The sequence below is a fragment of the Embiotoca jacksoni genome, unplaced genomic scaffold, assembly GCF_022577435.1.
Source record: "Embiotoca jacksoni isolate LCO1_2020_lvr unplaced genomic scaffold, fEmbJac1.0.p SCAF_14, whole genome shotgun sequence".
NCBI lineage: Eukaryota > Metazoa > Chordata > Actinopteri > Embiotocidae > Embiotoca > Embiotoca jacksoni.
This window is the reverse complement of record NW_027185274.1, coordinates 5,663,558-5,678,423: the sequence shown is the minus strand read 5'-3', so window position 1 is coordinate 5,678,423 and position 14,866 is coordinate 5,663,558.

Here is a 14,866-nt window from a genome sequence, read left to right as displayed (position 1 = left end):
CATGTGAGGTAAAGCTGAATTTGCAAACACAATGTTTGAATAACCTGTTTCTCGTTTTATCAACGAATGAAAAATATATTTTTTTGCTTATATTTAGTGAGAACCTCATACCACATCGCTGTGTTTCACTTTTGATCAGTGTCCAGAAATGATACATGAGGGGGCAGCGGCAGTTTTAGAATCAGGATGTGTGGAGGTGTTAGCTGGACAAAAGATATTCATTTTGCTTTCATAACTTTGCAAGAATGAACATGCTGTTTTGTAGGATTTGTACCTGGAGCTGTTTAGTCAAAGAGCATCAATCGTAAAATTTTAAATTTTCCATTGCAGGTTTTATTGACTTGCCTTCTGTTTAGTGATGACATTTGTTTTGTGGTCTTAACAGCCTCAAGAAGGGCAAGTTTTTATTACCCGATCTAGTCAGGCTCATGCACACCTGCAAAGTCATGACGCACACCCACAGCACCTGACATGTTTACAAGAAGTAGATAGGATCTGTTCGGATACAAGGACAAAGCATTGCCAAACAACATATTGACAGTCAGATAGGGTTAGCATGAACTTAATGTCTGATTCATTGAAAAATAAGGCATACTTAACAAATGGGAAATGTCTCTGAGCCTTAGAATTATAGAAAAGCAGATGTTTTTCAATACTGTCATGCATCGACATCAAACAGTCACACAAAAGGAAGCTGACAGACAGTTTGTTTCATTAAAACCAACCTTACCAGTCCTTCATTATTGCTATTTCTTTTCCACCTACACATGTACTGTATTAGCTGAGTGCAACATGCTCAGACATGTTCCTTGGGACTATTAGTCGTTATTCTGGGAAATAAGACAACATTTCAAATGTTGAAACTGAGAAATGTTATTGTTTTATGAAAAATATGTGGTAATTTTGAACTTGATACCAGCAACATGTGCACAAAAAGTTGGGACAGGTGGAACATCTCACAACTTATTATGGTTGGGTATAAAAAGAGCATCCCAGAAAGGCAGAGTCTCAGTGTAGTTAAGATGATGAGAGGATCACCACTCTGTGAAAGAATCAGTGGGAAAACAGTGCAACAATTTAAGCGTAATGTTCCACAATGTAAAATCACACAACATTTGGGGATTTCATCATACACATAATATCATTAAAATATTCAGAGAATCTGGACAAATCTCCTTAGATAAGGGATAACGAAGAAAACCATTATTGCAGGCACCATCATCTTCAGGTCCTCAGGCGGCACTGCATTAAAAACAAGCAGCATTCTGTGGTGGAAATCACTGCATGGGCTCAAAAATACATACAAAAAAAAAAAATCCAAGTTCAAATCTGAGCTTTCTGCTGCATCCACAAATGCAGGTTTAAACTCTAGAATGCAAAAAAGAAACCATACATAAACATGATTAAGAAATGCCTCTGCCTTCTCTAGGCCCGAGCTCATTGAAGATGGACTCAGGCAAGGTGGACAACTCTTCTGTTTTCTGACAGATCAAAATTTCAAATTCAAAATGACCATATATTTTCCAAAAAACAATAAAATTTCTCTGATCCAACATTTGACGTGTTGTCTTTGGTCTATTTTTAATTAAATATGGGTTAGCATGATTTGCAAATCATTGCATTCTGTTTCTATTTACATTTTACAGAGCGTCCCAACTTTTTTGGAAAAGAGGTTGTATGAAGGTAAAGTCTGTGTTTTTGTGTACGCTTGTGTGTATGCAGCTACCCACATTAAATGACATATGATTCACACATACAGACACACAAACATGCACACAAGCGAACAGGTGGTGAAGATTCCTTTGTTTGTCACTTACATCAGCTTTTAGGTGTTGTTAATCAAATAGCAGGCATCTGTGAACAAACAGCCATTAAAGGCTAAGCTAAGTTTGTGGGAAATGCTTGCATGCGATGACTCATGAGAATGCTATGAATAGCCCAAAACCTCAAAAGACTGTCCCGTTTAAACACAAAACAGTGGCACAATTATAGAGTCCTTGTCACGATACCATTCACCCACACCGGCATTACCCTCAGTTTCCCAGTGTGCACCACATATAATGAGTATCTTAGAAGACGTGGTGGGCACACACAATTAAAGGGAGGTTTATTACTGACTATTGGTTTATCACACACACAAAATACGGTTTGCAATTAAAAAGCTCTGCGACAGTTCATGTTGCACACAGCACCTTCATGGGCAACCGGTAGAAGCAATAATGTTCATGAGTAAGTATTCCAGGTTACGTCACTTGATCATCATCAACACCTGAGTTCCAAATATTGTTGTGATGACTGGCACCTGTGCATTTTGCAATTTCACCACAGCCTTGAGCAGACAGTTCCCATCCAATATTGTGTCAAATTTGGGAATTCCACAACAGAGACCCTTGAAATGCTTCAAAAAGCCCGCAGCAATGAAACGGTGAACCAGGTGAGGTATTTTGAGTGGCATTTGCGCTTCAAGATGGGAAGAACGGCGCTGTCAAAGAAGAAGAGGTGTCAGATCAGGACCCCAACCAGGTGGAATTTTTGGCATTCGTTGGGTTGTGCACCGTGAATTTGTCCAATTGGGTCGGACTGTCAACACCGAGTTCTGCTGTGATGTGCAATGGCGCTCGGGTTCTTCAAAATGAGAACGTGCCTGTTTACAGAGGGTTGAAAAGGCAAAAGATTTCCCCCCATGACAACACAATAGTTGCTCCCCAGCACCCTTACTCGCCAGATTTGTCTACTGGTGAATAATTTTTTCCCAAAAACATTTGACATAAAATTAGATGAGTGCTCTCTGCTCAGGTCTCAGGTCAATGTTGACATCACAAATCAAACCAGTAGTCACAAACGTGTGTAACACACGTGCTGATTTTGATCAAGTGATGTAATTTAGGATCATTCTTCTCAACAATGATTGCTTCCACCTACTTAACTTACTCTGCTGCACCCACTTTGCGTAACAGGAACAGTATTGGAACTTTTTGATCACACCTTGTAAAAGGCTACTTTGCTCAATTGAAAACCATTATAAATAAAATAAATAAAGGACCTACATGCAAGTTTTCACACCATTAACATTCCCTCACTCTTTCTTGGAATTGTTTGAATGGGACATCTGACACTTGAACCATTTTTATTTCTACATGGATTTTGGTGACTTCATGTATTTCAGTGGTGTAGCTTTGCTCCACCCACCTTCAACATGCACAGAGGTCTTATAACAGCAATGCAGTAATTGGAACTGTGTGTTTTTGCTGAGACTTTAAATTGAAATTCTCCATACTCTATTGTTTAATGTATTGTAGGCCTTGTCATAACGTCAGTAGATATACACGGGCCGTCCACATATTTGAGGGTTGTGGTTCCTACTCATTATGGCTGGTAGTTTTACAACATTAATAATAATCAGTGTTCTATTTTGAACAGACTCAGGATTCAAACAATCGGATAAACTAGTGGACAGTAAATAAAGTGCAGTATACAGTGTAGTGAATAGGGAGTGATTTCAGATGAGGCGAGTGTCTTTGGCTTCTGAACACTAATGACTGAACAATACTTTTCATAGATGCTATACAGAAGTACTGTTGTGCATCTGACACAATTGTTTACAATATGCAAATTGAGGATGATTAATAGATGATGATAGTCAATGATAAGTGTCAAAATCTTAATTAACAGCATATCACATAGTAAGCTGAAGCAGAAATGTGGGAAGTAACAGATGACAGAAGAGGTTACTTACATTTAAAGCAGGCAATGGGAAGAATGGTGAATACTAATTTCAGGAGCTATAGAAATCAGGACAACAAATATATTAATATCTGTGTTGGGAAAATACAAATAAATTACAGCATAGAAATGCAACGGTTAAACATCCAGTCTGGGCTGGTTTATGGTAGATATTTTGCCTTAATTTTTGCAGTGTTTGCACAGCCGGTGTGCTCATATGGCAAACTGGGTTTTAGGTTGTCCGTATGTTGTTATGTGTTTGCTCGAATGGTGAGCCAGTCCATGAGCTGGTCAAATGTAAGCTGATTATCTCGCTCTCTCATACTGCGTCCTCATTGAGTAAATAACACACGCAAACAGACACACAAACAAACACACAATGCGCACAGTTGTGCTCTGGGACCTCGAGGGCAAAGCGTGGGTCAGTAGGTCAAAGTTCAGGCAGAGATAATGATGCATGACGCAGTGGTGTGAGAGGCCACTGTGCACTGACAGTGATGGATCCTCTGTTCTTTCTTTCTTTCTTTCTTTCTTTCTTTCTTTCTTTCTTTCTTTCTTTCTTTCTTTCTTTCTTTCTTTCTTTCTTTCATATCTTTGTGTGATTTGCATGCAAGTATGTACTATTCTGTCTTTCACGCCTCTATTTGTCGCTCTGTTGACCCTTAAACATTTACACCAGCAATTTGCCAGTAATTGCACACCGTCACTCAATTGTGCTAATGAACAGATTAAATGGCAAAAGAGGGAGATAGAAAAGAAGAAAGATGGCATGCAAGTGGGAGTTAATGATGATGAATGGCTGGCTACACAGTAGGAGTGTGACTCTGCTGTTGTATGAGATGTGTATGTGACTGAGCCTCCCCTCCCCCTCCCAGCTTTTCTTGTATGATTATATACTTTTCCACAAAGGAACAATAGATTTTATACAACGATGAATGTGGCCTTTCTGATTCTGTTTTGTACTTAATAACATACGTTTGATTGGATGTAATCGAACCAAAACTACCTCCACCCACACAACTACAACCAAACCCCGAGGTTTTCCTCCTCTTCTCTTGACATTACGTTGCTTTCTTCAACGCTTTCAACCGGTCTGAGAGCTCCATCCTCCTTTGGCTCCACAGGGACACTGAGACCAAAATTTAGGACGATGTTCAAAACATCCCTGCTGTAAAATCTCCCATTGTTTTTTTCCAATTGTTATGGCATCCTCCTACAAAACATATGATGCTGGTCATTGGTCAATCGGTATCACTTTTGTTTAAACTGACCAACAGTTCAGACTAACGTCCTCGCGTCTAACCAAACACAACAGAACTTCCGCTGACTCGCTGCGACCATCAGAAGTTCAAACACAAACAGAAGTGGTTCGCTGACACCTGTGTGACGTATCTTGTTGTATCTTGTGGTATAGTGTGACAGACCGAGAGGTGATTGTGGTGTGTGCGTTTGCAGTGGGAGAACCTGATTGGCAGCTCTATAACAACACGCCCTCTATACAATTCAAACCTAACTAAAAATGGCACCTGTCAAACAGCGTGAGTGTTCATGACATGAGTGTTTGACTGCGTGTCTCTAACAGGTATATGACAGAGGGGAAGCAAGGCGAGAATGTGCAGAGTGCAATTACACCTGATTTTGAACTATCACCTGCTGGACGAGTTCAAACACAGAGGAGCTGCAGATATTTTGAGGTGCTGATGAGAAAAGAAGATGGAGGGAAAAAGAGAGAAAGAGAGAGAGAGAAAGAGAGAGAAACAGATCTATGCCATATTCACTTGGCGAAAATGCTCGTAAGTACATGCATTTTTTTTCTATTGCGACTTTTTTTTTTAATCATGGATGATGTCAATGTAGCAAACCCACTAAATGCACCTTCAGCTGGATGAAACTTACATTATTCCAATAAGACTCCTGGACAAGGTTTGGTGCTCTCTACTCTGTCAGCCAAGGATTGTTTGAGAGGGATACGACAGTTCAGCAAAACCAACAGGGTGACAACTGATTGGGGCAATCACATCAAATATAATTACGGGGAATCTGTATCATATCAATATTTAGAGCTTAGCCACTTAAACGTTTTGCATGTGGACTCCCACTATTTGGATCAAGTGAGACAGCACAAGCAAATTCATTTATACAACTCAAGTGATACCAGAGGAAGTTTGAAAGTGCCTTGCAAATATTTAAAAGGAATCTGAAACAAACCGTAAAAGATTGAATAAAAGTTTGAACATACATGTAAATTTAAAAAAAGAAAATAGAAGAATGACAGAAAAATGTAAGTGATTAGCACAACATTCGAAGCAGTGGTAAGTAACAAGGTTTAAAGCTTAGTTTTTAAAGGTGGTCCTCTTTTCTCTATGAATTTGAAATATAATAACTGAATGATGCATTACAGATCTTTGTTTTCACCCTTGGCACAGAATGAAATTATTTTGCTAAGGATCTAAGGTGTACTACTCTGTTAATTTTTGCTGGCATTTTGAACATGCTGTTCAAGATTTTTTCTCTTATTGTTACATTTTTAGAATGACACAAGGCCGTTTACTGAGCAGAGTTCATGTGTCTGCTGAAGTTAAGCAACATCGTGTCTACACAGTTTGAAAATGAAAAAAAAAAATTACATTTCCATCCCATACCTGTTCGCCAAAACCAGCAGTGTGAAACCTTCTTTTACAGGGAGATTTAGCTATTTTTCAGCACGGACTCTATTTTCCCATCATTGTGAGTCAAACTGACAAGTGGAGACAGCAATTTTTGAAATAAATGTAGTCCTTTGGAGCAATGTTAGCCCATCGGTGTACCTCCTCCCAGAGTGCTTGTTTGTTCAGATTCTAACCGTCTGACCACATTTTTGAAAGGCTCATGCTTCCGAGACATGAGTCTCTCTTCATACAATAACTTTAGTGAATAACATAACCTTTAGTCAGTCAACAGCATTGCTTTTCATTCTTGGAACAGAATTTTCCTCTTGGAAAAAGTGCTTTGGTGTAGGATTTCCTCTCATCTTTGGCTAGCAGTAGTCATCCCGGTTGAAATGGTCACTGCAGATCAATTAGCATCAATTTGTAGCACCACTACCCACAACTTCAGCCTGTTCCTATCTAACGAGGGTAAATTTCACAAGTACAATTTTGAGATATCCAAACATGGTTGTTTGTTCTCTCTTTTAGATAACACTGAGCTTTGTGTACTCCAAAACTCCACACAGAAAAGCTCCAGTGAAGGTTCGAACCCAGAACCTTCTTGCTGTGAGGCGACTGGTCTGCCCAGTAGGATGCAGAGTGCAGCCAGATCTATATATTCATGCAATGAATTTGGGTCTGCGAACGCAGGGCTAAAAAAATGACCCCTCTGAATGAAAAACTGATCAAGAGGTATGGACAGACAGAGCTTCTCTAACTGAAGACAGGTTGAAACATATCATGTAACTTGTGCGCATACTTATGGCGTTGAGAGAAGTGTCTGGGAATTTAATACGCTCTGCTTGCTTCTTCTTGGCTGGCTGGTCTCATTCTTGTTCCAAACGGTGTGTCTCGGTGTGAGTCCGTGTGTGTGTAATGACTTTGCCTTGGTGTGAATATATGTGCGCACACGTGCATGCACATGCTTATATACATCTGCAACGGATAGGATAATAACTCTTGCGCACTAACAAAAATTAGACCTGGCAGTTATGAAGAATGAATCATTGAAATCACATACACACACACACACACACACACACACACACACACACACACACACACACACACACACACACACACACACACACACCTGGGGCTGGATTTCAACAGTGATAAGACGACTTGCAGGTGGGAGAGCAGAACTGAAAGAGACAAATGATGGATTACAAATAGAAAGGCATCCATTTGTAACAAGGAAATATGTCGCGGCAAATTAGTTATGTACTTGTGGTACATTTAAATGTTTGGTTTCCAACGGTAACCACAGAAACAATACACAAATCACTACGCTCACCCGCTCTCTGTTTGTGTGTGTTTCTGTATATGTGTAAGGTAATATGTCAAATCTTCTATGTGCAGTCAAGCAGCCTTCACAGCCAGCATGTGAGGTAATAGCACAGATCCAACTTCAAGGTCAAGTTACCACATCAAACGGACTCTATTTCTCTCACACACACACACACACACACACACACACACACACACACACACACACACACTCACACACACACACACACACACACACTCTATGGTGTCTATGTTGTGTATATCTTAGTTGCCTTGAAGAAGAACCACCCCCATGTCCCCCCTCTAAAGAAGACCGCTTTTTGTCTCTAAGGATGGCTCAACTTTATGGTGGGGCTCATGACAACAAGACAAGACAAACAAAAGCAACAAAGCATTATTGTGTGTGTGCTCTTGAGACACTCCCTCTCTCTCTCTCTCTCTCTCTCTCTCTCTCTCTCTCGCTCTCTCTCACACACACACACACACACTATTACAATATTGTAAAGTTTATGTGGTAATCTGCAATAATATGTTGAAGCAGTAGCATAGCAACACACACAAATGAAACACAGAGACATGTTGCTTTTCAGAATTAGAAATCAAATTGACAAGCTGGAGGACAAATCCATTTCCAGATTATTTGAGTTAATTCACTTAGTTATAACATGATATCACTCTTTGCGCTTTGTCCTTGTGTGTGTGTGTGTGTGTGTGTGTGTGTGTGTGTGTGTGTGTGTGTGTGTGTGTGTGTGTGTGTGTGCATGTGTTGTTATGATGATCACAATCATTGTTATGGCATCCCTGACATGGTTACCAGATAACCTAAAAACAAAATATATACAGCCAGGTGTCACATTACACACACACACACACACACACACACACACACACACTGAACATGTTCAGAAAACGATTATGATTAATTGATGAGGAATTGAAGTGCTTAAAGTTTTCATTTGTACATTTCACCAGCCTTTGACAAGCCCAAAATGTCCTTTCAGCCTCTCAACTTGGAAACATTTAAAAGCTGCACATGCACTCTGTATGACTTTGTGCATGTCAATGCGTCTCTCTTTGGGTGTAGGTGTATTACTTGCTGTTGGTGCTCCTTTTTGGTTGCAGTAAAATGGCTTTCAGCTTTGAATGTGCTGCCATCCTGCTGATCAAAACAGTCTTTTAACTCACACACAAGCGCACACACACAGCGGGTCAACAGATGACACTTTGATATGGTGAAGCTTTTATGTCACTTCCAATGATGACAGAAAAGGCCAGCACAAGCACGCACATAAATATTCGGCCACACTGACATGCACTCATATGTTATCACTTAATACCACCATGTCAAATTCACCCTGACCACTGTTAAAAGGCCTGCAACAGTAAATGCCAAACAGCCGTTTGACAGCACAGTAAATCTTAGGGCTATTTTCCGATTCGATACTATCGTCACACTTAGGGACTGATTCCATATGTATTGCGATTGTTTTAGTATTAGCGATTCTACAAATACTGATGCTGAAAGGCAAACCAGCAAGCTCCCAAGGCTAACTGTTAGTTGCAAGCTGTTGGAATTAACACATCAATTTAAAAATCCTAAAAAAATAAAGAAGAGAAGCCAAGAGAATACATTTTTGTTCCCACCCCCACTAAATACCAATGTTACAGCTGAGCCCACCAAAAAACTGCACCTTTTGTGATTATGCATCTTGAAAAATAGCAACTAATGAATCAGTTAATGATTTTGTACACAGTTTACTACAGTAAAACAATACAGCAATGAAACGTCTTTTAAAAAGTGGCCTTTAAGGTGATGTTTATCACAACGCCCCCTTTCACCCAGTTTTATCCCTGTAGGATAAACAGACATAATGGCACAGAACATTTTGTACACAGTCAGCGGAGGATGTTGAGGTTAGCTTTGTAATGTTGACCTTCAACTCAAACCTCTGAAAACATCAAGGAGTACAAAACTCGTAAACTCTGACACATACACACCCAAAAACAAAAATGTACTCAGTAGGTCACAATAACACCGTGGCTGAAATCAGTATTGTTGGTGTGTGTGTGTGTGTGTGTGTGTGTGTGTGTGTGTGTGTGTGTGTGTGTGTGTGTGTGTGTGTGTGTGTGTGTGTGTGTGAGAGAGTGTTTATGACATGTCCTGATGAGGCAGTTGATTTGGGCTGCTGGCAGGGGGTACTCTAATCTGGCACGCACTCGCTGGCACTGCACTACCTAGTTATCCTGTTATTCCACTGACAGCCACTGCCCTGGGAACAGGAGCTTGTGCTCACGCACGCAAAGTACACACAAGTTTATATATTAAATACACACTAAAAATTCTCACACACGAGAGGGGTGTGTGCATTTGCGTGAAAATATACACACCCTTCTCCAGGCGGTTTTCTTTCTGATCTCGCTTTGGGACTGGTGGGGACAGATGGGAGAACAGTGGGAGTCTTGGCTACCATCATTCGAAAAGCAAAGGCATGCACGCACAAATACTCACATTTTACACACACACACCGGATCACAGACTTGGTCAGAAAGTGGCAAACATACAAACAGACAGGCTCAAATGCTCATGTAAAAGTGTACCTCGCACGGTCTCTCTCACACACACATAGAGACAACAGCTAAACCACAGTCACACGCATACTTATTTACTTATAAACATGCACTCCGACTCAAACATGGCCTTTCATTCACACACATACACACACACACACACACAGGCTTACTGGAAACACGCACACTTGCTCAACCCATTCTCATCCCACAGTGCTCATGGAATATAAATCCTACTGAGAGTATATCGCACAGATGGAGAGAAAAGATGTTCCTATAACCTCAGATAAAAGAAAAGAAGACAAATATGTAAGACGGAAATACAAAAACACAATTTCTCAACACAATCAAAACTGTGCAATAAAACAAAGATCACATTTTCACTCTTTTAACTAATAAAAGTCAGATCACACTCCACCAATAGATTTATCTCTGTATATATGTTCATTCTTTCCCTCTAAGCGCAATAGTTGTGAGCTGAAAGGCTTAATGATTTTTGGCATGTCTCTGGGTCTTACCTAAACTTCAGCTTTCAATCAGGTGATAACCTGATACAACCTGAGTGGTCATATAACAAGTGAAAGGCCTGAATCATTAGTAAATGGACCTTTAAGCTGAGTTATATTTAGATCATATTTCACTGGAGATGAACAGGAGTAATTGAAATACTTTCCACCATATGTACATGTCTTTCTGTGGTCGCTCTGTGTGTCTTCAACATAACATGACAACACAACTGCTGCTTTTACTTCAGCCTGACGAGCAGGACAAGACAATTTACTAATACACATAGTCTGACGTCTGTTCAGCAGCTAGCATGCCATCAGATATTTTGAATACAACTTGGCCTCCTAATCAAATGTGGGACGGCTGAAACAACAACAGCATGACATTTATTTATTTATTGGTTACTTGGGAGTTGTTTTTCCTTGCAATATATGTTTTATTGTACAATATGTACAGCCTTGGTCCTGTTGTTGTTAAGCTGTTGCACACACTGTTTGCTTATTTGACCTTTTCATGTTGTTCAGTTGAACACAACAAACAAAGGAGCTCCTCTTTTTCCTGTTACAAGGTCGCCATACATGTTTTTCTAGTGCGCGTCAGTTGGAGCTTGGTCAAGCATTTATTCCTCCCACTTCAGTATGTGTAGCTGGACATGCAAGTCTGCTGTTTTAGGGTTGAGTATGCACGGGCAATATAAACAACATTATATAATGAACCTTATGTTAGTTTAATGTAATCTCATTTCACATCTGTAAAGTGTCCACAAAACAGACAAAACAAGTCATATAAGCCTCAGCACATCAAATGGAAATCACGAGTATCGATATAAAGGAACATTTCCCACAATGCCAAATTGGTAATTTACAGTTGTTTCTAAAATGTATTACGTCCATTTCTACAAGCATGACAATTAATAATTGAATTTGATATATCTATATATGCATATTATATATCTGTGTTGATTCAGCAGGGCCACATAAAAAATGCAATTCTCCTCTCCATTTGTGACCTGAAATCTCAAATTTTCTCTTGATTGCATAATTTCTCCTCACTATAGTTTGCGGATTAGTGATTGTATGATATTTATTTAATATGTAGCATTTTAGATTATTTGATATAATTTAGAATTTCACTATTGATATCACTGTACCCATAACTCTTTATCATAATGATTATCATCTCTCTAGCTTTAGTTCTTATGTCAAATATTAGAATATTTCTCATGTACCTAAACAGTATTATTTTTGTAACATTTGATGATAAGTAAGACGTTTTAGTCTATAATCCAGAGGTTGTGCCAGCTCACTGAGGCCCTACTCAATGTCAAACATTCACCATTCCCACACCCATAGATTGGTAGTGAGCAGTAAAATCTGAATGGTCTGTTACATAAATGTTGTTTTATGTTAGTATACCGCTCATAAAAACATGTATTGGACCATATATACTGTCTTATTTTATCTATGAGAACCTTATACATTTCCATAAACAATGCTGTAATTGAATCTTGCCATTTGTCTTGCCAGATATTCTCATTGCGTAGTGCCTCTGAAAGGCTTACCTCACGTTTGTTTTTAAAGTGTTACCAATAAGCAAAAAAAAAATCCCCCACCAAGATCATCACGTGATTAAAAAAAATCACTTCTTGATGAAGCGTGAAGATTATTATCTGTCTGGTTGTAGTCTTTCTGTGTCTCGTCTGCTCTGCGTAACTCGTACTGCTTATAAGGTGTGTTCCTCTCTGTCTCGCTGTCGGTGCTCATTTGTGGTGTTTTAGGGAAGAACAGGATGTTTTGTTTCTGGTTCTTTAAGTGTCCAACTCACACAGTCTCAGCAGTTATGTGTCTTGTTTGATTGCTCTCATCTGGAAAGCGAATGCTGAAAGGCAGTGGAGACAAAGGGTTTGTCTCGATACCCACACCAGACATTTTTGTGAGAACTCAAGGGCACATGTGTCTGTCGATTATTGTAGGCCATAAAACCCGATTATAGATACATCACCACTAACAACTGGACTGCTGTTCTGCAGTAGACCAGATGGTTTTTTCAGATGGGGCCTTTCTTGCCAAATTGTACTGTATAAATGCACAAGTGCTCAGCCCTGCGAGCACAAGGACAGACCAGGCAGCAATCAACAGAAACCTCACCCATTGGTTAGTGAACTGTCGTTCTGTAGACTCAAGTTTGAATTTTAACCTTCGCCATCTTGTTATTTTGGAGCTTGAGATGACCATATTTGGATGAGCTATGGGGGAGGGAGCGGGGGATCTGACTCGATCTGATTGGGGACACTACGCCCGCCTGCCTATAACGGAAACCTGACTGCACCACAGGCTTGTCAATCAAACAGACACACCCTCAAAAAGGAAAATACCACTTTTTGCAGCCTAATATCTAACTAATAATGAGATTATTTTCAAATGGACCGTCAGAAATTTTAACTCTTTGGTCTATTACAATGCCTGTATGTTCTACATACTGTCAATCTATGTAAAACTTTAAGTTATTTTCCTCTTTTCCTGTTCAATTCATCTCTCTTTTGCACTTCAAATTTAATCTTTACCTTTATGCCCGTCTGATTCTCCTCATATTCAATTCACTACATTGTATTGAAGGCAAGATACTATGAGATGGGGGAAGACCACTTCTTTATGTCAGTTACTTCTAAGGAACATTTAAATTTTTCATCTCATTCCAGTTCATCATGATCATCTTCTCCTCTACATCATTAAAGTTGCATCATCTATAAACTCATTTCATCCCTTTGGGAGTTCAGCAGCATCACATTTTGCTTGTGTTCTCCAATGAGAGGATATTGCTCATGCCTTCTCACCCTCATTCCACCTTTCTCTCCTTCTTCCTCGACAGGCTGACGACAGCAGCTGCCATGAAGATGGAGGCAGAGCTGGTACTTGGAAAACAGAAACAGCACGTTAGAATTCTCAGGTAAGTAAATAACCAGAGAGAGAAAAGACAAAACAAAAACAACAAACAAAAAAAGGCATGGTATTGTGTAAAGACGCTTGGAATTAGTTTTTTTTTCATCTTCATCATCTCAAAGCAGGACACACAAACCAACACAAAAACAGAAGATTAAAAAAAAAGAAAAAGAGAGAGTATTGGTCTGTATCATCCTGCTTGGCTGTTCGCTCGTTGACCAGATGCACGGCAGGAAGGCCAGAGCAGATGGGAAACAACTGTGTGAGATGATAGAGGGAGGACAAGAAAAAGTGGACAAAAACAGAGGAGAGAAAGTTAATTCAGCTGACCCACTGGTCAATACCTGGAAATAGGGAGAGAGAGCGAGAGAGAGAGAGAGAGAGAGAGAGCCTGAAAAAAACATGGAACAGTTAATGAGAAGTTAAGGAGAGGTGATGAGGAGAGAGGTGGAAGTGAAGAGAGTGGGAGTGAGCGGATGAGATGTCAGGGAAAAGAAATGCTTTTTAATCAGGCCGCTGACATTGAGAGCTGCTTAATGAGTAAACCATCGGGTGAGCAAACGCATGCAATCTCCTTCTCTGTGTCTCTGTTTTTCACTATCTCAGCCTTATCACCGATGACAGATCTGGCTCATATCTATTCCTCCATTTGGTGCTGTCAGCCTTATGATTTATGTCATCTGACATTATAAAACTGGCTCTCGTGACAAGGAGTGCCCACGCTCCCCTCCAATCTGCACGCACGCATACACACTCTCAGGCACTGCAAACCAGCTCAGAGTCTGCTCTCTCATCCCGTCTCGTCTCGTCTGTGACTCCGTTCATTTTTGATCACCTTAAGCCACAAACCCTAAATAAGAACAAACAACGACCACTCAACCCCTGCGGAGCGCTCAAAAAACGGTCACGTTACTTTGCACGCAAGACCCGGACGTGTTTATGATGTTTGTCTGTGAGCGTACAGACCTTGGGTGTGAATCTGCAACTGTGTATGTCCAGTATATCCACGTGTGTCACGTGAGTCTGTGTGTTCTCACTTTTATGTGTGTGTGTAAGAAAATAGGAAACTGTTCAGTGTGCTCTCACCCACATGCTCCTTCAAAGGTGTTCTCGCAATAACAGAATGTTCTATTCCAGTGCTCTAGTTTTCCA